Source organism: Coregonus clupeaformis, unplaced genomic scaffold (genome assembly GCF_020615455.1).
Source record: "Coregonus clupeaformis isolate EN_2021a unplaced genomic scaffold, ASM2061545v1 scaf0020, whole genome shotgun sequence".
NCBI classification, from domain to species: domain Eukaryota; kingdom Metazoa; phylum Chordata; class Actinopteri; order Salmoniformes; family Salmonidae; genus Coregonus; species Coregonus clupeaformis.
In genome coordinates this window covers 1,099,775-1,120,523 of record NW_025533475.1, presented here as the reverse complement: position 1 = coordinate 1,120,523, position 20,749 = coordinate 1,099,775, and the positions used below count along the sequence as shown (strand labels likewise).

The 20,749-nt window shown below is 43.4% G+C and overlaps 1 pseudogene; it reads left to right on the top strand.

The window, feature by feature from the left end:
- The first annotated feature begins 2,982 nt into the window (after positions 1-2,982).
- The window catches only part of LOC121583087, a 532,109-nt pseudogene continuing 514,342 nt past the window's right edge, over positions 2,983-20,749 (top strand).

Here is a 20,749-nt window from a genome sequence, read left to right as displayed (position 1 = left end):
GACTTTCACCACACACATTCTGTAGCCCACTTTTAACAAAGCAGGCATATGGACCAATTTGGGCAACCTGAAAGGCTACAGGGATAGGCCTACCTGTGTGTGTGTGGGTGTGTGTGTAATTTCTGGCATATAGGAGGAGAGAGAAAACAGCTGTGATGGTGGTTTTATCCTATGACCATGGGTGCAAAGTCTAGGGGAGATTCTCATTTGGGCTAGTCTGGGTGACACCAGCAGCTCTCGAAGTGGGTTAGGGTTAGGAGGACTAGGTAATGTTAGATCCCTCACTTCGAAGGCAGTCATAGTCAATGAACTAATCACTGATCATAAACTTGATGTGATTGGACTGACAGAAACGTGGCTTAAGCCTGATGAATTTACTGTGTTAAATGAGGCCTCTCCTCCTGGTTACACTAGTGACCATATCTCCCGAGCATCCCGCAAAGGCGGAGGTGTTGCTAACATTTATGACAACAAATTTCAATTTATGAGAAATAATAAATACAGTGTTTTCATCTTTTGAGGTTCTTGTCATGAAATCTATGCAGCCTACTCAATCACTTTTTATAGCTACTGTTTACATGCTTCCTGGGCTGTAAACGGCGTTCCTCACTGAGTTCCCTGAATTCCTGTCGGACCTCATAGTCATGGCAGATAATATAAAAAATGTTGGTGACTTCAATATTCACACAGACCCATTCCAAAAGGCTTTCGGAGCCATCATCGCCTCAGTGCCTACTTTTTTCATGCGTCAGGTAATTAATCCGCATTATATGGTTGGATGTAAACCTGGTTACTGTTGGCTTGAAGTGAATGGGATCTCTATGCAGGTCAGTGGTTTAGCAGACGCTCTTATCCAGAGCAATTAGGGTTGCTCAAGGGCACATCGACAGATTTCTCACCTAGTCGGTTCGGGGATTAGAACCAGCGACCTTTCGAGTAGCGGCACAACGCTCTTAACCACTAAGCTACCTGCCGCCCTACAGTGGAATGTATTGGAACTTGACTTGTTGTAACCAGAGTGACAGCTCGGTCTGCTCTTGTGCCTTGATGCTGTTGATTTCTTACTTACATTTGAAAGGCAATCATTTTGGTTTAGCAACCTTCGTAACAGTCTTTGGTAACACTTTTTCTAACGTTTTTTATACCTGTGTGGCACTGCAGACTAATTAGCCTACACTAGTAACAACATTTGTGGTAATATGTTCAATTTTAATTAGAATAATGGTTTCTTTTAGATAACTTTTTAGCTGTTTTAGATCTCTTCCACACAAGACATATACAGGTAAAAGTCAGTAAATTAGAATATTTTGAAAAACTTGATTTATTTCAGTAATTGCATTCAAAAGGTGTAACTTGTACATTATATTTATTCATTGCACACAGACTGATGCATTCAAATGTTTATTTCATTTAATTTTGATGATTTGAAGTGGCAACAAATGAAAATCCGAAATTCCGTGTGCTAAAATTAGAATATTGTGTAAGGGTTACATTTTTGAAGACACCTGGTGCCACAAACTAATCAGCTGGATTAACTCAAAACACCTGCAAAGGGCTTTAAATGGTCTCTCAGTCCAGTTCTGAAGCCTACACAAACATGGGGAGAGACTTCCAGATTTGACAGCTGTCCAAAAGGCAACCATCGACACATTGCACAAGGAGGGAAAGACACAAAAGGTTATTGCAGAAGAGGCTGGCTGTTCTCAGAGCTCTGTGTCCAAACACATTAATAGAGAGGCAAAGGGAAGGAAAAACTGTGGTCAGAAAAAAGTGTACAAGCGATAGGGATCACCGCGCCCTAGTCAAGATTGTGAAAACCCATTCAAAAATGTGGGGGAGATTCACAAGGAGTGGACAGCTGCTGGAGTCAGGGCTTCAAGATCCACCACCAAGAGACGCTTGAAAGACATGGGTTTCAACTGCCGCATACCTCGTGGTCAAGCCACTGTTGACCAAGAAACAGCGCGAGCGTCTCACCTGGGCTAAGGAAAAAAAGAGCTGGACTGCTGCTGAGTGGTCTAAAGTCATGTTTTTCTGGCGAAATGTAAATTTTGCATTTCCTTTGGAAATCGAGGTCCCAGAGTCTGGAGGAAGACAGGAGAGGCACAGGATCCACGTTGCCTGGAAGTCTAGTGTAAAGTTTCCACCATCAGTGATGGTTTGGGGTGCCATGTCATCTGCTGGTGTCGGTCCACTCTGTTTCCTGAGATCCAGGGTCAACGCAGCCGTCTGCCAGCAAGTTTTAGAGCACTTGCATGCTTCTGCTGCTGACCTGCTCTATGGAGAGATGGAGATTTCAGGTTCCAACAGGACTTGGCGCCTGCACACAGCGCAAAATCTACCCGTGCCTGGTTTACGGACCATGGTATTTCTGTTCTAAATTGGCCAGCCAACTCCCCTGACCTTAGCCCCATAGAAAATCTGTGGGGTATTGTGAAAAGGAAGATGCAGAATGCCAGACCCAACAACGCAGAAGAGTTGAAGGCCACTATCAGAGCAACCTGGGCTCTCATAACACCTGAGCAGTGCCAGAAACTCATCGACTCCATGCCACGCCGCATTAATGCAGTAATTGAGGCAAAAGAGCTCCAACCAAGTATTGAGTATTGTACATGCTCATATTTTTCATTTTCATACTTTTCAGTTGGCCAACATTTCTAAAAATCCCTTTTTGTATTAGCCTTAAGTAATATTCCCTTTAATTTTGTGACACACGAATTTTGGATTTTCATTTGTTGCCACTTCAAATCATCAAAATTAAATGAAATAAACATTTGAATGCATCAGTCTGTGTGCAATGAATAAATATAATGTACAAGTTACACCTTTTGAATGCAATTACTGAAATAAATCAAGTTTTTCAAAATATTCTAATTTACTGACTTTTACCTGTATATCATCTGTACAGTTTAATATAAAGTGTCATGTTAAATTCTGTTAATTTATGTCCTTCTCACTTTCCCTACCCAAAGTCTCATCTATATGGGCCATCTTCTCTCGAAAAATGTTACCGCCTGAAGAAGAGGACATGCAAGCTGCACTACAAGAAGAAGAAGAAGAAGAAGAAGAGGAACTGCTTCCTGCAAGGGCCGTGCACGCTCTGCTTCATCGTCCACAGCAACAGTGGGGGCCACGACGACGACCAGTTAGAGACCGGGATCAACGGTGGCAGCGGAAAAGGAGGACATTGTCATAGTAACACCAGTGATACTGTAAGCGGAGGAATCAGAAGTGTTGGAATTGGAGCGGCAGCCTCCTGAAAGCTCGCCGGGCGATACGCTGCTCTCACTTCCCCTGAGGACTATGCCAAGTTCCTGCTGTCTCCACCGGAACTAGCTATCTGGGAGGACCAGGGGAGGAGTCTACTGTCGGCCGTGCCAGCTAAGTTGATCCCACCACCAGCGCTGTTCCGGAGCGCAGGGGTTCCAGTGCCCGTAGCTGTAGCTGTGGCCGTTTCTGTGCCTAGTGGTGCCAGTGACTACGCTGAGATGGTGAGAAACTAAAAATGTTTTATTTCTAGTGCTGGTAAATTAGTTAATTGTTGAATTATGTCATTGATTGGCCAGAGAGTCCATTCACTTGATGTCACATTTTTAAATCAGTCCCTGATTAGAGAGGGACTGACACTGTCTGAACAGTTTGCTCCTGTACCATAATATGTCCTGGTGTCTCTTCTGATGTCATCCGTCTAATCCCTCTTCATGTGGTTCTCGGTGGTCTGTGTCTGATCCTTCTTTCTCTCCTAGGTGTGTAAGAGGAAGTGTGCGGCGGTGCAGAGGTGCACCCCCTGTAAGCAGCCGCGATGTGCCTTCCCCATCCCTGAGGGAGGGCTGGAGAATGGAGGAGGAGGTGGGGATGCCTCCTCTAACACTGGGACTGGCCACTGCCACCTCCTCTTCTGTCCCCTCCCCTCCTCCTCTTCCTCCTCATCCTCCTCCTCGACTACCGAGGGCTGCTGTGGGATGGCTCTCCATGGCGATTCGCTGCCCCAGAGTTCTGACTCCTCAACCTTCTGTCCGTATTACCGCAACGACTGCCAGGGGAGGGGCTGCGACCTGATTGACACATCCAGCATCAACCGCCTCTCCTCCTCCATTCTGGTAGGAGGTCACTATTAGGGTACAGTTTCTTTTTGGAGGCCTGATTGGATGCTTTCAAAATCCTTTTAGTCCAAAAACACAATTGAAATCGGTTGGATGTGGGTGGATGCACAACCTGTAACTGTTATTGTGTGTTCTGTTCCTCTCAGGTGTTCTCCCACCTGTTGGTGAAGGAACGCTGTCTGTGTGCCTGGGTGGTCTGTAAGTACCGGCGGGACCTCTGCTTAGACTTCCAGTTCTGGAAGGAAATCGATCTCAGTGGCCTACAACGAGTGAGTAGAACATTTTGAGAATTTTTTTAAGGAACATTTCATTTTCAAGAGAATGTTTTTAAACCTATTTTGTTATTTTGTAATGTTAATGTATTTTATAAAAAGTGTATTATTTGACTATAAGGACCACTTTCTCATCAAACCTTACCTTGAGCCCTAATCTCTGTCTTTCTCACTCACTCTCTCTCTCTCTCTCTCTCTCTCTCTCTCTCTCTCTCTCTCTCTCTCTCTCTCTCTCTCTCTCAGGTAAATGATGACCTCCTGGTGAAGGTAGCGTCTTGGAGGCAGAATGTGACGGAGTTGAACATCTCAGACTATCGTGGCGTGCAGGACCACGGTGTGTGTTCCCTGGCAACCCACTGCCATGGCCTCCAGAGGTACACAGCCAACCGCTGTAAACAGCTGAGTGATCTGTCTCTCAGCACCCTGGCCTCACACTGACCTCTGCTGGCCAAGGTCCATGTGGGCAACCAGGACAAACTGACGGACGAAGCACTCAAAAAGGTTCTGTCTCTCTCTCTCTCTCTCTCTCTCTCTCTCTCTCTCTCTCTCTCTCTCTCTCTCTCTCTCTCTCTCTCTCTCTCTCTCCCTTCTTTCCTCTCTCTCGCTCTCTCGCGCTCTCTCTCTCTCCCTTCTTTCCTCTCTCTCGCTCTCCACTCAATGCATTTATAACAAGTGTTACTCTCCCTCTTTTTCTCTCCCTCCTCCCCTACCTTTCTCGTGTCACTAGTTGGGAGAGCACTGTTCAGAGCTGAAGGATATCCACCTGGGCCAGTGCTACAGTATAACTGATGAGGGGATGGTGTCTCTGGCCAAGGGATGTCCCAAGCTGCAGATAATCTACATGCAGGAGAACAAACTGGTACGTACCCTACCCAGTACTTAAGCTACATCACAGTGTTCAGTTGACACCAGTTGGTCTGTAGAACTAGGCAGGGGGCCCACCCTGTCTCTGTAGTGGTAGGGGAAACGTTGCCTTCACGTTTAAATTCTAACCCATGAAAGGGGCAGGGAAGGGAAACGTTCTGCATGGTCCCGAAGGCTACTAGAGAACCGTTGAGTGGTGTCTCCGTGATGTGTAGTGTGTAACAACTTCATTGGGGATGTGTGTTTACTGTGTGTGGGTTGGTGGGGTATTTTTGCTGTTGGCATCGAGGGATCATGGTACGTCTGTTTCAAATGAAATGCAAATCTCAAACTCAAAACAAAATCAATTGAAAACATCCAAAGAGGCACAAGCTAAGGGAGAGCACTGCATGTATTTTGGATGACATGTATCTGTGTATGATTGTTGCTGTGTGTTTGGGCTGGTGGTTTCAGCGTGTTTTGGGGACAGTCCCTGTTAGAGTGCAGTGTGATGATGGGGGTCTGCATAAACACAACAAGTAAAGATGAATATTCAACACCCTGGGGTTGTGTGCCAGGCCAGCTGACAATGTAGGCTTTATTATTAATACCCCCCGGATCCACTACTGTGATTTTACATTCCTCCCCTAGTACACACACACACACACACACACACACACACACACACACACACTTCACTGTGTGATCTCTGAGCTAGCTTCATGTGTTAGCTGGTTGTGTTGTGGTGGAGTCTTGTTTAGTTAGACACCATTACTCTGCAGGTGTAGAGGTTGTGTTCATGTTCTGCAGGGGATTTGGACATCCTGACTATCTGAATCTCTGGCTCTGAAAGCTTGACATTTTAAGTGTACAGTCGTGGTCAAAAGTTTAGAGAATGACACAAGTATTGGTCTTCACAAAGTTTGCTGCTTCATTGTTTTTAGATATTTTTGTCAGATGTTACTATGGTATACTGAAGTATAATTACAAGCATTCCATAAGTGTCAAAGGCTTTTATTGACAATTACATTACAGTTTTTTACAATCACTTTGGCACTAATTTCAGAACCTTGACGTCATTTTTCAAAACTCTAGACACAAAACTCAAAACGGTCATCACTTGTAACACAGGCTGTCCAATGTTCAAAACATTGCATTGTGCATTCATATCTTTCAAGAAATGTTGCACTTGCACAATCATTGGTTCAAAAAACTAATTTATTGTGAAATACCAATGAAACTTTAATTTAGATCACCCACACACAAGCAACCGATAGTTTCACTGTGTCATTGTTCGTACAATCATTAAATATTGTAGTACAAAATAGGTGATACATGTTTCATTATGGTACTACATGTAAATACATCCCTGTAAAAGTACTGCAGTAGTAGAGAGAATACTACAGACACAGTGGAATCATTGAACAAAATCTGAAATATATTGATGAAAAACAATACAGTACTGTAAAACATAAAATGCAGTGTTCCTCAACTTGCTTGCTTGTACTGTAAAAAGCAAAACATAGGAGTGATTACTGTACTTCTACATTTTCATCAACTCTGTCTTGTGGATTTGGCCACAGGTGATCATCTACATCACAATGGATGTTTTCATTAGCCAAACATCTTGGAAAAAACCTTCGGGCATGGCGAATCCAGGCCTGACACTGGTCTGCCGTGATGTCATTGCATGCGTCATCCATGGCTTGGAGAAGAGTGACTTGTTCATGAGGGCGCCTATCATAAACCTTCCATCTCCATGTGGAGAAGAATTCCTCAATCGGGTTATTGAGGCCACGGTTGACCTTCTGAGGTTTGGTTGTATCATTGTAGCCGCCTCAGTCATTGTCATGCCATGATTTATGACATGGTCTACAACTATTGCTCGGATTTCTTTGGGCACTCTTTGCTGTTGCTGCCGCTGTCTTGGTCCGTGGCTTTGTCCTCTACCACGTTCCCCCACATCTCTCAAACGAGGCCCACGACCACCTCTCAGAAGGGGTGCTTGTCCCCTGCCATTCCTTTGACCAACACGTCTTCCTCGTCTTCCTCCCACCACTGCTTGACCTCTATTGTGACCTGGATCACCTGCCGGCTCCATGTTACAGTACGTATCGCTATGTTGTTGCAAGTGGATCCCAATCAATTCTTTATATACTCATTCCATAATGTGAACTCAATCATCAGTAACGAGTTGGCAGAATTGGACAAGCAATTACAAGGGCCTGCATCCATACAGTGCAGTACTGTCAATACTGTAAATAGTCTGAAAAGGTGGTACATGGGACCATAGAAACGGTGTCTGATAAAGAATGATGATGAAATATTACATCCATAGATAATGTAGTCTAATTGGTTCATGCTCCACGCTAATTGGTGACAATGAATCTCGTTATCTTGAAACTTTCATGATCTAAACATGGAATATTGTTTGTCTGTTTCCATGCAACTATGCATTAAGAGTAATGCAACAGTTACTTATCATTTTGAGCAGTTGTATCAATTGATAGTTGGATAATTGTAATGAAATGAATAGACACTCATCTGAAATGTAATTTGTGAATTGCCTTTTGAAATAGTAGTACTTTGATGTTAAGTTGTGTCATATTGAACAGGTGATTTTTGTTAAATGAACAAATTATCTTAGTTTTATGTGTATAAGTATCCAAGCAACTGAAAAAAGTGTTAGAGTTTTGAAAAATGTGCATTTTGATCATTGGTTGTGAGTTTTGTGTCTAGAGTTTTGAAAAATGACGTCAAGGTTCTGAAATTAGTGCCAAAGTGATTGTTAAAAAACTGTACGTTTATGCAAAGAGTCAATATTTGCAGTGCTGACCCTTCTTTTTCAAGACCTCTGCAATCCGCCCTGGCATGCTGTCAATTAACTTCTGGGCCACATCCTGACTGATGGCAGCCCATTCTTGCATAATCAATGCTTGGAGTTTGTTAGAATTTGTGGGTTTTTGTTTGTCCACCCGCCTCTTGAGGATTGACCACAAGTTCTCAATGGGATTAAGGTCTGGGAAGTTTCCTGGACAATTTCGATGTTTTGTTCCCTGAGCCACTTAGTTATCACTTTTGCCTTATGGCAAGGTGCTCCATCATGCTGGAAAAGGCATTGTTCGTCACCAAACTGTTCTTGGATGGTTGGGAGAAGTTGCTCTCGGAGGATGTGTTGGTACCATTCTTTATTCATGGCTGTGTTAGGCAAAATTGTGAGTGAGCCCACTCCCTTGGCTGAGAAGCAACCCCACACATGAATGGTCTCAGGATGCTTTACTGTTGGCATGACACAGGACTGATGGTAGCGCTCACCTTGTCTTCTCCGGACAAGCTTTTTTCCGGATGCCCCAAACAATCGGAAAGGGGATTCATCAGAGAAAATGACTTTACCCCAGTCCTCAGCAGTCCAATCCCTGTAACTTTTGCAGAATATCAGTCTGTCCCTGATGTTTTTCCTGGAGAGAAGTGGCTTCCTCGCTGCCCTTCTTGATACCAGGCCATACTCCAAAAGTCTTTGCCTCACTGTGCGTGCAGATGCACTCACACCTACCTGCTGCCATTCCTGAGCAAGCTCTGCACTGGTGGTGCCCCGATCCCACAGCTGAATCAACTTTAGGAGACGGTCCTGGCACTTGCTGGACTTTCTTGGGCGCCCTGAAGCCTTCTTCACAACAATTGAACCTCTCTCCTTGAAGTTCTTGATGATCCGATAAATGGTTGATTTAGGTGCAATCTTACTAGCAGCAATATCCTTGCCTGTGAAGCCCTTTTTGTGCAAAGCAATGATGATGGCACGTGTTTCCTTGCAGGTAACCATGGTTTCCTTGCAGGTAACCACTCCCGAGTGGCGCAGTGGTCTAAGGCACTGCATCGCAGTACTAGCTGTGCCACTAGAGATCCTGGTTCAAATCCAGGCTCTGTTGTAGCAGGCCGTGACCGGGAGACCCATGGGGCGGCGCACAATTCGTCCAGGGTAGGGGAGGGAATGGCCGGCAGGGATGTAGCTCAGTTGGTAGAGCATGGCGTTTGCAACGCCAGGGTTGTGTGTTCGATTCCCACGGGGGGCCAGTATGAAAAATTAAATAATGTATGCACTCGCTGTAAGTCGCTCTGGATAAGAGCGTCTGCTAAATGACAAAAAAATGTTTTTTTAAAAAGTAAACATTTTAACAGAGGAATAACAATGATTTCAAGCGCCACCCTCCTTTTAAAGCTTCCAGTCTGTTATTCTAACTCAATCAGCATGACAGAGTGATCTCCAGCATTGTCCTCGTCAACACTCTCACCTGTGTTAACGAGAGAATCACTGACATGATGTCAGCTGGTCCTTTTGTGGCAGGGCTGAACTGCAGTGGAAATGTTTTTTTGGGATTAAGTTCATTTTCATGGCAAAGAGGGACTTTCCAATTAATTGCAATTCATCTAATCACTCTTCATAACATTCTGGAGTATATGCAAATTGCCGTCATAAAATCTGAGGCAGCAGACTTTGTGAAAATTAATATTTGTGTCATTCTCAAAACTTTTGACCACGACTGTATGTCCACTTCTTACCCAAAGTAGGCTATCAAAATACTAGAATACTTACTGACTGGAACACTTGAGGACTGTTTATTGTATAGCCTACCCAGTTTTACATGTTGTCTCGGCACTCGGCAGTAATGCACTCAGTTCTCAGTGTAATTTTTGAATGATCCCTGACAGTCTCTCCCCTCCACCACTGGAGGTCAGTGGTCCTCCACTACTGAACGTGGCCAGTCAACAGGTCCTATGCAATGAGAGGCCATAGCTTGATACATGGGTCAGATAAAAAAGTGTATTCTTTTAACTAAGCCACAGAGGCCGGCTAGAATCCTCTACATTTGGCACTTCCATGAAAAGCTTCCCTGTATATGTACTGTATGTATTGAGATGTGCAATTGACTTCTGTTTCCAAGTCTATCTGGGTTTAGTAGCATTGCGTCTTTAATCCTGCCTCATATTTCTCTCACCTAATGCATTTGTCTTCCTTTCCTCTAAATATTATGCTCTTGATTAATTAGTTCCACTTAAAGCTGGTTAACAATAGCTCAGTCTGTTAAAATCTCATTCATCACCTTAATAGGTAGGAAAATAGGGATTATAGTGAAGTGAGATATTAATTTTGGCGCTAATAATTTTTCAACGCTGCGGTATCAATTTCAGACAGCCATTTTTCAGACGTTAGATTGCTGGGAAGTTTTCTGGCGTCCTCTTCATATTGTGCCAGAGAGAAATGGGTTGTGAATATTTTTAGGAGTTGTTATGTCTAGCCGCTCTCATTGCGTTGGCCTGATATTGTCGTTAAATTGGCCTGCTATTAAGAAGTCCAGGGGAAACTTCCCTCTCTCCTCTCCGTAGAGGACTCTCATTATCTCATTTCTCTCCCCAACTGTTTTGAGAAATTAAATGTAATAGCTCTATATCTTTTCTAATTAGAAATGTAGGACCAGATTAAAGCATTGATTTCATCTCGTTAAAAAGGAAAGTGGGCAAAGTGAATGATTTACATTCGTCTTATAGGGAGAAGTGTCCTTATCTCTGGATTAGGGTTAGGCTGCTGGTTTTCATGTTTTCTGCTGTGTTTAGCTAGAAAACTGGAATGAAGTATTTACATTTACAGACTTTTGTGTGGGCTGAGGATAAACATATTTTGACTAGCCTGTCCTATGTGCCCTAAGGAATCTAGCCTATAAAGTGTTTTGATGACAGAATTTAGTTGGCTATGAGTTAGGGATGGGCATTTTACATTTTATGACTGTTCGAGTACTTGCATGATTTTTTTTTAGAGTACTCCAAAAAAAGAAAGCAATTTTTAGAACACAAGGCCCGCACTGGGAAAAAATATGTGCGCATTTATCTATATGCCAACAGTGCGCAACAATGCCTAATTTATCATAACCGTTACAGATAACGAATCCTAATTGCTAAATTGCATTCGGAAATTATTCAGACCCCTTCACTTTTTCCACTTTTTGTTACGTTACAGCCTTATTCTAAAATGGATTAAATACTTTTTTCTGCACACCACACCCCATAATGACAAAGCGAAAACAGGTTTTTAGAAATTTTCGCAAATGTATTACAAATAAAATACAGATACCTTATATACAGTTGAAGTCAGACATTTACATACACTTAGGTTGGTGTCATTAAAACTCGTTTTTCAACCACTCCACAAATTTCTTGTTAACAAACTATCGTTTTGGCAAGTCGGTTAGGACATCTACTTCGTGCATGACACAAGTCATTTTTCAAACAATTGTTTACAGACGGATTATTTCACTTATAATTCACTGTATCACAATTCCAGTGGGTCAGAAGTTTACATACACTAAGTTGACTGTGCCTTTAAACAGCTTAGAAAATTCATGAATATTATGTCATGACTTTAGAAGCTTCTGATAGGCTAATTGACATCATTTGAGTCAATTGGAGGTGTACCTGTGGATGTATTTCAAGGCCTACCTTCAAACTCAGTGCCTCTTTGCTTGACATCATGGGAAAATCTAAAGAAATCAGCCAAGACCTCAGAAAAAAAGTTGTAGACCTCCACAAGTCTGGTTCATCCTTGGGAGCAATTTCGAAACGCCTGAAGGTACCACGTTCATCTGTACAAACAATAGTACGCAAGTATAAACACCATGGGACCACGCAGCCGTCATACAGCTCAGGAAGGAGACGCGTTTTGGCAATGTGCAAATCAATCCCAGAACAACAGCGAAGGACCTTGTGAAGATGCTGGAGGAAACAGGTACAAAAGTATCTATATCCACAGTAAAACGAGTCATATATCAACATAACCTGAAAGGCGCTCAGCAAGGAAGAAGCCACTGCTCCAAAACCGCCATAAAAAAGCCAGACTACAGTTTGCAACTGCACATGGGGACAAAGATCTTACTTTTTAGAGAAATGTCCTCTGGTCTGATGAAACAAAAATAGAACTGTTTGGCCATAATGACCATCGTTATGTTTGGAGGAAAAAGGGAGATGCTTGCAAGCCAAAGAACACCATCCCAACCGTGAAGCACGGGGTGGCAGCATCATGCTGTGTTGGTGGTTTGCTGCAGGAGGCACTGGTGCACTTCACAAAATAGATGGCATCATGAGGAAGGAAGATTATCTGGATATATTGAAGCAACATCTCAAGACATCAGTCAGGAAGTTAAAGCTTGGTCACAAATGGGTCTTCCAAATGGACAATGACCCCAAGCATACTTCCAAAGTTGTGGCAAAATGGCTTAAGGACAACAAAGTCAAGGTATTGGAGTGGCCATCACAAAGCCCTGACCTCAATCCTATAGAAAATGTGTGGGCAGAACTGAAAAAGCATGTGCAAGGAGGTCTACAAACCTGACTCAGTTACACCAGCTCTGTCAGGAGGAATGGGACAAAATTCACCCAATGTTATTGTGGGAAGCTTGTGGAAGGCTACCCAAAACATTTGAACCAAGTTAAACAATTTAAAAGCAATGCTACCAAATACTAATTGAGTGTATGTAAACTTCTGACCCACTGGGAATGTGATGAAAGAAATAAAAGCTGAAATAAATCATTCTCTCTACTATATTCTGACATTTCACATTCTTAAAATACAGTGGTGATCCTAACTGACCTATGACAGGGAATGAAAAACTGAGTTTAGATGTATTTGGCTAAGGTGTATGTAAACTTCCGATTTCAACTGTACATAAGTATTCAGACCCTTTGCTATGAGACTCAAAATTGAGCTCCAGTGCATCCTGTTTCCATTGATCATCCTTGAGATGTTTCTACAACTTTATTGGAGTCCACCTGTGGTAAATTCAATTGATTGGACATGATTTGGAAAGGCACAACTGTCTATATAAGGTCAGAGTTGACAGTGCATGTCAGAGCAAAAACCAGGCCATGAGGTCAAAGGAATTGTCCGTAGAGCTCTGAGACAGGATTGTGTCGAGGCACAGATCTGGGGAAAGGTACCAACAAAGTTCTGCAGCATTTAAGGTCCCCAAGAACACCGTGGCCTCCATCATTCTTAAATGGAAGACGTTTGGAACCACCAAGACTCTTCCTAGAGCTTTGGCCTGAATGCCAAGCATCATGTCTAGAGGAAACCTGGCACCATCCCTACGGTGAAGCATGGTGTTGGCAGCATCATGCTCTGGGGATGTTTTTCAGCGGCAGGGACTGGGAGACTAGTCTGAACGGAGCAAAGTACAGGGAGATCCTGGATGAAAATCTGCTCCAGAGCACTCAGGACCTCAGACTGGGGCAAAGGTTCACCTTCCAACACGACCCTATGCACACAGCCAAGACAATGCAGGAGTAGCTTCGGGACAAGTCTCTGAATGTCCTTGAGTGGCCCAGCCAGAGCCCGGACTTGAACCCGATCAAACATCTCTAGAGAGACCTGAAAATAGCTGTGCAACGACGCACCCCATCCAACCTGACAGAGCTTGAGAGGATCTGTAGAGAAGAATGGGAGAAACTCCGCAAATACAGGTGTGCCAAGCTTGTAGCGTCATACCCAAGAAGACTCAATGCTGTAATCACTGCCAAAGGTACTTCAACAAAGTACTGAGTAAAGGGTCTGAATACTTATGTAAATGTGATATTTCAGTTTTTTGTATTTTATACATTTGCCAAAAATGTCTAAAAACCTGTTTTTGCTTTATCATTATGGGGTATTGTGTGTAGATTGATGAGGGGGAAAAAACTATTTAATCCATTTTAGAATAAGGCTGTAACGTAACAACTTACCCAATGCAGTGAATAAAAAAACAAGTGCCATTGATATTGATTTATTGAAACCGTAATATCAACTGGTTATATTATATCGTGGAACACAACCTTCAAAAAGGCAGTAACCTCAGCAGTTGCGCTTGCTTGTAGAAGCCTATGGCTGTGCAATAGTGTACAGTTTCCTCTGTCCTGTGGGGTTAGGAGGCCAAGCACAGAGGCCAGGCACCAGCAGGTCTACTCTGACATCTGAAGCATTTACAAAACATCTTTATCACAACGTCCCCAATTCACTCACTGACAGATCATCCAATTCTCAAACTCCTTTTCAATAGATGTCTTTGGCTCTACCATCTCTCTCGCTCCCTCTCTCTCATGCCTCCCTTTCCCCATCTCTTTTCTTGCCTCCACTCTCTTCTCTTTTCCCTAATGTAATGTAACAGGATCCTGTCTCTGTCTCTTTCAGTCAATGAGGAATGGAGATGATCCCTCACTCACTCTGTTCTTCCTTCATTTTCCTCCTCCTCCTCCTCCTCCTCCTCCCATCTTTCTGGCTTCCTTCTAATTGAATAATTTAAAAGCTGGAGGACGTTTCTGTGCAGTCTCTCTCTCTCTCTCATACTCTGCTGGTGGTTTCTCTCTTCTTTGGCTCAATGCTTCCTGCTCTCATCAGAACATGCAGTATCTAGTCTGGAAGTGTTTAACTTTAATATTTTTATGACGTGAGTCTGCCACAATAAGCTGATAAAAACAGACAGTTTCTGGCTAGCCTATTCTATGGGTGTTGTCAGAAGGACTATTCTTCAGTGTGTATAAACATAGGTTAGACGTTGAGGAATAATGACTTTTGAGCTCCAGTGATTTCTGAGTTCCTCAGGTGAAGCTCTGATGGTTGGGTCTCTTATAGCTTTTTCTCTCACTATTTCTCTCTCTCTCTTTCCCGCACCCACGCTCTCTTTTTCTCTCTCTTCTCCCTGACGGCTCTCTGTGTCCACACAGTACAAGGTGAACTGGCTGGTTTAAACTGGCTTAACGTTTCTCTCTGCTATGCTGCGTGTGGTTAGAAGAATAGAGAAGTCTTTGTGTGCTCATATTTGACCTTGTTCATAGTTAGACAGAATCTGTGTCAGAGTTGTAGGGATTGTTTGTCTGTTTTCAGACCTTGGTTTGAGCTCAAGTTGATTTGCCATATTCTGTTCTCTCTCTGTCTGCCTCGGAGGATAAAGACTTACAGGATACCAAACTCCTCCTCATCATCACATTGATGTGTCCTAGGAGAGAGACGGCCTGGAAGTTGAGCTGAGAGTTTTGGAAATTCAATACAGACAAAGTATTGTGTACGCCTATCTGCTCAACAGATCACACCCATTCTTCTGCATGAATAATCCTATTCCATTAGTCCTTTAAAATTAAACACGAGTATCGCAATTTTAGGAACATTTTGCCAAATAGGCACTTTTCTCTCTCTTTTAATTTTCCTCCCGCCTCTCCTTTCCTGGTGGAATCAATGCACATTTGTTTTAATTTTCCACTGAGGTGATAGTATATGAACTGTCTGTCTGACTTCCTTCTGGGAACACGTGTCTGTCTGTAATACACACACACACACACACACACACACACACACACACACACACACACACACACACACACACACACACACACACACACACACACACACACACACACAGACACACACACACGGTTCTGTTTAAACACAGTTTTAATTAGCTTAAATGTGTGTAAATGGAATTGGAGATGACCTTCAATAGATTACCATGTGCACTCAATTTAGCTGTAATTAGTCGGATATGTGAATTTTTGTATGTTTCCTCTCCTTTTTCCCTGAGACCATCTTGGTTAATCCTCCCAGAGGGTGGCGTGTGACGGCTGTATTTGTGTGAACATCCCTCAGAACACGGACCACGGAACACTCTGGGTGATGAGGTGTCACATTGAATGGCATCTGTTTAGCCATTGGTCAGTCACAGATACCCTATCTCCCTCCCTGATAGGCCGACAGCTTGTGAACATTACAGTTAAAACCAGAGAAGTGGTCCAATAACGGTCCAATGCGGTGAGTGATGTGTATTTATGCTGGCCAGAACAAAGGCAGAACAGGGGAACAGGTAATGAAATGCTGTCAGTTATAGGAGATCTATTCTGACACGACACCCAACTGGTTAGTTTAAACACAGGGAGACACATGGGAAAGGCTGGACAAAATGTACACTTTCTTGGTAAATTTGTCCCGGGAAGTATTTTGGAACGATGATAGATGAGTAGGACCGACCCGCGGACTGGAGGAACGCTCTCCACAGCCAGAGAACATCCCTGTGACAGTCTCCTGTCTGTGTGACATGGAGGATGCGTCTACTTTGACTTGACCATGTTGTTGGGATGACGTGACATTACTCACTACTGGACATTACTTACAAAGGACAGGAACTGACCTGTTGGATGTGGGTTCACAATGGGTGGGGTCTTTTACCGCGTGAATGGCAGAGAGTTCACCATCGGCCCAGCTTGTGTTGTGACCCTGCCTTTCAGGTTGAAATGACACCAAATCATGTTGACATGATCAACATTATTGAGAGCAGATGTCATCCATTCCAGACTAATCATAACAGAAGCCTCATCCTATATAGTATGTTCTCTCTCTCTCTCTCTCTCTCTCTCTCTCTCTCTCTCTCTCTCTCTCTCTCTCTCTCTCTCTCTCTCTCTCTCTCTCTCTCTCTCTCTCTCTCTCTCTCTCTCTCTCTCTCTCTCCCCCCCCCCTTCCCCTCTCTGTGATTGTCTATATAATTGAGGTAACCACCAGTTAGATCTGCTGTGTTTCTGAGCTGACGGGATGCTGGTCCCTGTAATGATGACCATCTGTATCTCCTAACACAGGGGAGCAGGCTGTCAGATGCCCCCCACTCCCCAGGGGATCCAGTTGAAAATGGCCACTATTTCCCCCCTTTCCCTCACCTCCCAGACTCCCACATCCCTTATTTTCTCCCCTTGCTCCCCCTTTCCTTCCCACCCTCTTTCATATACCTTACACTTCTTCCTCTCCTCTCTCCCTGTCTCTCATTCACCTCAATTTATTACCCCCTCTCACACTCTCTTACATCTCATTAACCCCCTCTCTCTCTCACCTCTCTTGCTCTCACTCCCTGCTGTTTCTCTCCCCGTTCATTCTTCCACTCTCTCTCCCCTCTGTGTGTTTGTGTACTCTCATTTCCTCTCTCTCTCTCCCCTCTGTGTGTTTGTGTACTCTCATTTCTCTCTCTCTCTCCTGTAGTCTTTGAAGTCTAGCTATCGATCCCTCAGAAAACATGTGAAAGCTGTTTCATGTGGTTAGGAGTGAGGACCCTGTGTTGGGGTCATCCAGTTGATCATATCTCTGGTTCACAAGTCATCAGGTCTATTAATGAGAGCTGCTGTGTTTCCTTTGACGGCCTGGCTGGCGGACTGGACCTAGACACACTGCTATCAATATTGAGAAACAAGAGAGGAAAGAAGAAATGGAGAGACGCGAGCGATGAGTTTTGTAAATGTCAGGACTGGCCTCTAGATATGAGTGTCTGTGAAGTGAACTGTCCCTTTGAGCTGTTCAGGGAATTACACGGTGACAGTCCCTGTCGGACAAAGAGCCTGGTTAGAAGAAAGGACTGTGGTTTAAAAAGGTTCCTCTGGCGACAGGAAATAATGTGTGTGTGTGTGTGAGAGGTTGTTCAGGTTAAGGCTTGGTGTTTGTTATATGGCTGGTAGGGACGGCCATTTGAAATGATAATATTGCTACACTTCCCGTCCTCGTCTACAACTCCATTCCAGGCATTGTCAGAGAAAGGCCCTAAAAATGGTCAAAGACTCCAGCCACCCAAGTCACAGTCTGTTCTCTCTGCTACCGCACGGCAAGCGGTACCGGAGCGCCAGGTCTGGGACCAAAAGGCTCCTGAACAGCTTCTACCCCAAAGCCATAAGACTGCTGAGCAGTTAATCAAATGGCTACCCGGACTTTCTGCTTTTCACCCCTACCTACATGTACATAGTACTTAAATCAATCATTTAACCAAACCTACATGTACATATTACCTCAATCAATCACCCCAACTACCTCGTACCCCAGTACACTGACTCGGTACCGGTACTCCTTGTATATAGCCTGTATATAGCCTTGTTATTGTTATTTTATTGTGTTACTATTTTATTTTTATGTATTTGTTAATTTTCATACTTTTTAACTGCATTGTTGGGAAAGGGCTCGTAAGTAAGCATTTCACGGTAAAGTCTACACTTGTTGTATTCGGCGCATGTGACAAAGAAAATGTGATTTGATTCATATGAAACAACAGCCTACCTGTTGGTTGCTCATTGTAGCCTTTTCCTTCTCATTTAGCCAACTTAATTCCATCATTTAAATTCCATTTTGCATTGATTTTGAAATCTCCCACATCACTACCTACACATGGAGCCTCTGACTATAGCGCAGCTGTGATTGGACAATAACAACAAGCTGTGTGAAACGGTTGTCTAGGCTACCAGTGCATCTTTTTTATGGGACACACTCATAAAAACTGTCCTAAAACTGTCGTTTTATTAAAATGTTGAATGTAATGGTCTGTCCTTCTAGGCTATGTAGCAATATCACATAGATCATTTTATTTACTTTTAGACAAAGCTTAAAAAAAAAAAAAAGAATACTCTCCCAAGTAATCGAATACTAATGTCAGTTGGCATATTCGAATAACCGTGCCCATCCCTGGTAGTTGGTAGCCTATTTCCGAGCATACTCCTCTGTCTGCCCCGAGAAACCCATTCAGGTGTCTTCCATCACAGAACAGGCAAGGCAAGGCTGTTTCTCTTCGTTACAGAACAGACATGGACCCAGCTCACTAAGTCTCTCTTAAACGATGAAAGACAGACAAGGTTTCTATCAACGTGGACCTTCGCCACGCCTTCTGTGAACATCTGTCTCTGTTGACTGGTTTATCTCTTTATTTGTGATAGTTCAGCTGTCAAAGTCAGTTGGATGCTATTTGTTGTGGCCTGTCAATCTCATAATGTAGCAATACTGCGGAAATACAGCAATTCACACAATGTGTTAAGATATACATCTTTCAATATAGGTATAGAAAGAGAGGTAGTCTAGGTTACTGGGAGCACAATAAAAGGCAGATAGTGTAGATTTTAGTCATTTAGCAGACACTCTTATCCAGAGCAACTTCAAATCAAATCAAATCAAATTTTATTGGTCACATGCGCCGAATACAACAGGTGCAGACATTACAGTGAAATGCTTACTTACAGCCCTTAACCAACAGTGCATTTATTTTAAACAAAAAAGTAAGAATAAAACAACAACAAAAAAGTGTTGAGAAAAAAGAGCAGAAGTAAAAATAAAGTGACAGTAGGGAGGCTATATATACAATAGAATAAAGTGACAGTAGGGAGGCTATATAACAGGGGGGTACCGTTGCATAGTCAATGTGCGGGGGGCACCGGCTAGTTGAGGTAGTTGAGGTAATATGTACATGTGGGTAGAGTTAAAGTGACTATGCATAAATACTTAACAGAGTAGCAGCAGCGTAAAAAGTATGGGGTGGGGGGCAGTGCAAATAGTCCGGGTAGCCATGATTAGCTGTTCAGGAGTCTTATGGCTTGGGGGTAGAAGCTGTTGAGAAGTCTTTTGGACCTAGACTTGGCACTCCGGTACCGCTTGCCGTGCGGTAGCAGAGAGAACAGTCTATGACTAGGGTGACTGGAGTCTTTGACAATTTTGAGGGCCTTCCTCTGACACCGCCTGGTATAGAGGTCCTGGATGGCAGGGAGCTTTGCCCCAAACTTACAGGAGCAATTAGGGTTAAGTGCCTTGCTCAGGGGCACATCAACAGATTTTTCACCTAGTCGGCTCAGGGATTATAACCAGCGACCTTTCGGTTACTGGCACAACGCTCTTAACCACTAAGCTACCTGCCGCCACGAGTTGAAAGACTTTGTCCAGATGCTGCAGTGTGTCGGTGGCAGAGGCTGTTGTATCATACCTTGACCTGCAGAGGACGCTCTAAGACTGGTTTTCAACAGGAGAGCAGTAGTGGATATCAGTGTAGCTTCGTTGAAGACAGAGAGTAAAAATAAATAAATAAAATATTAAGACTGGAAACATTCCTAAAAGAAGCAAGCATTTGGGCTTAAGTTGATCTTTTGGCTTTTCATCAGCACAAAGTGGAACTGAAGCACATTGTTCAACACTTCATCCCTCCAGCATAAGTAATAGGGACAGTGGACAGTCTCAACCCTGAGAATGATCCGATTGTTTCCGTTTGTATCACTGGTTGTTGCAACATAGCCTGTTAAAGGGATTGTTTGGGATTTTGCCAACTCGTGGATACCATTTCTATGTCTCTGTGTCCAGTATAAATGAAGTTAAAAGTAGTTTCGACCAGCCAATGCAAACTAGCTTAGCACAAAGACTGGAAGTATTTAGGTACGGCTAACATGCTAAAGGGACCCATTGCCAAAGTAGATAAAGGGCCTCATTGCCAAAATCCCCAACTATCCCTTTAAATCTTTGTATAACTAACACACGTTTTCATCCAGAATTACTACCAACATAAATGCATGATTTTTAAGGAAAGTTAGTTACATCCAAGCCTTTCATTTTAGGATGGAAGATTCTGGTTAGGCTTAGTTACAGCGGTTGTGTGTGTGTGTCTTTGCTTGGTAGTTCCGAGTCATTCAGTGCCTCCCGTCTGTCCACTGGCAGACACACAGTCACAGGGTAACCCTTTCCTCTATCCT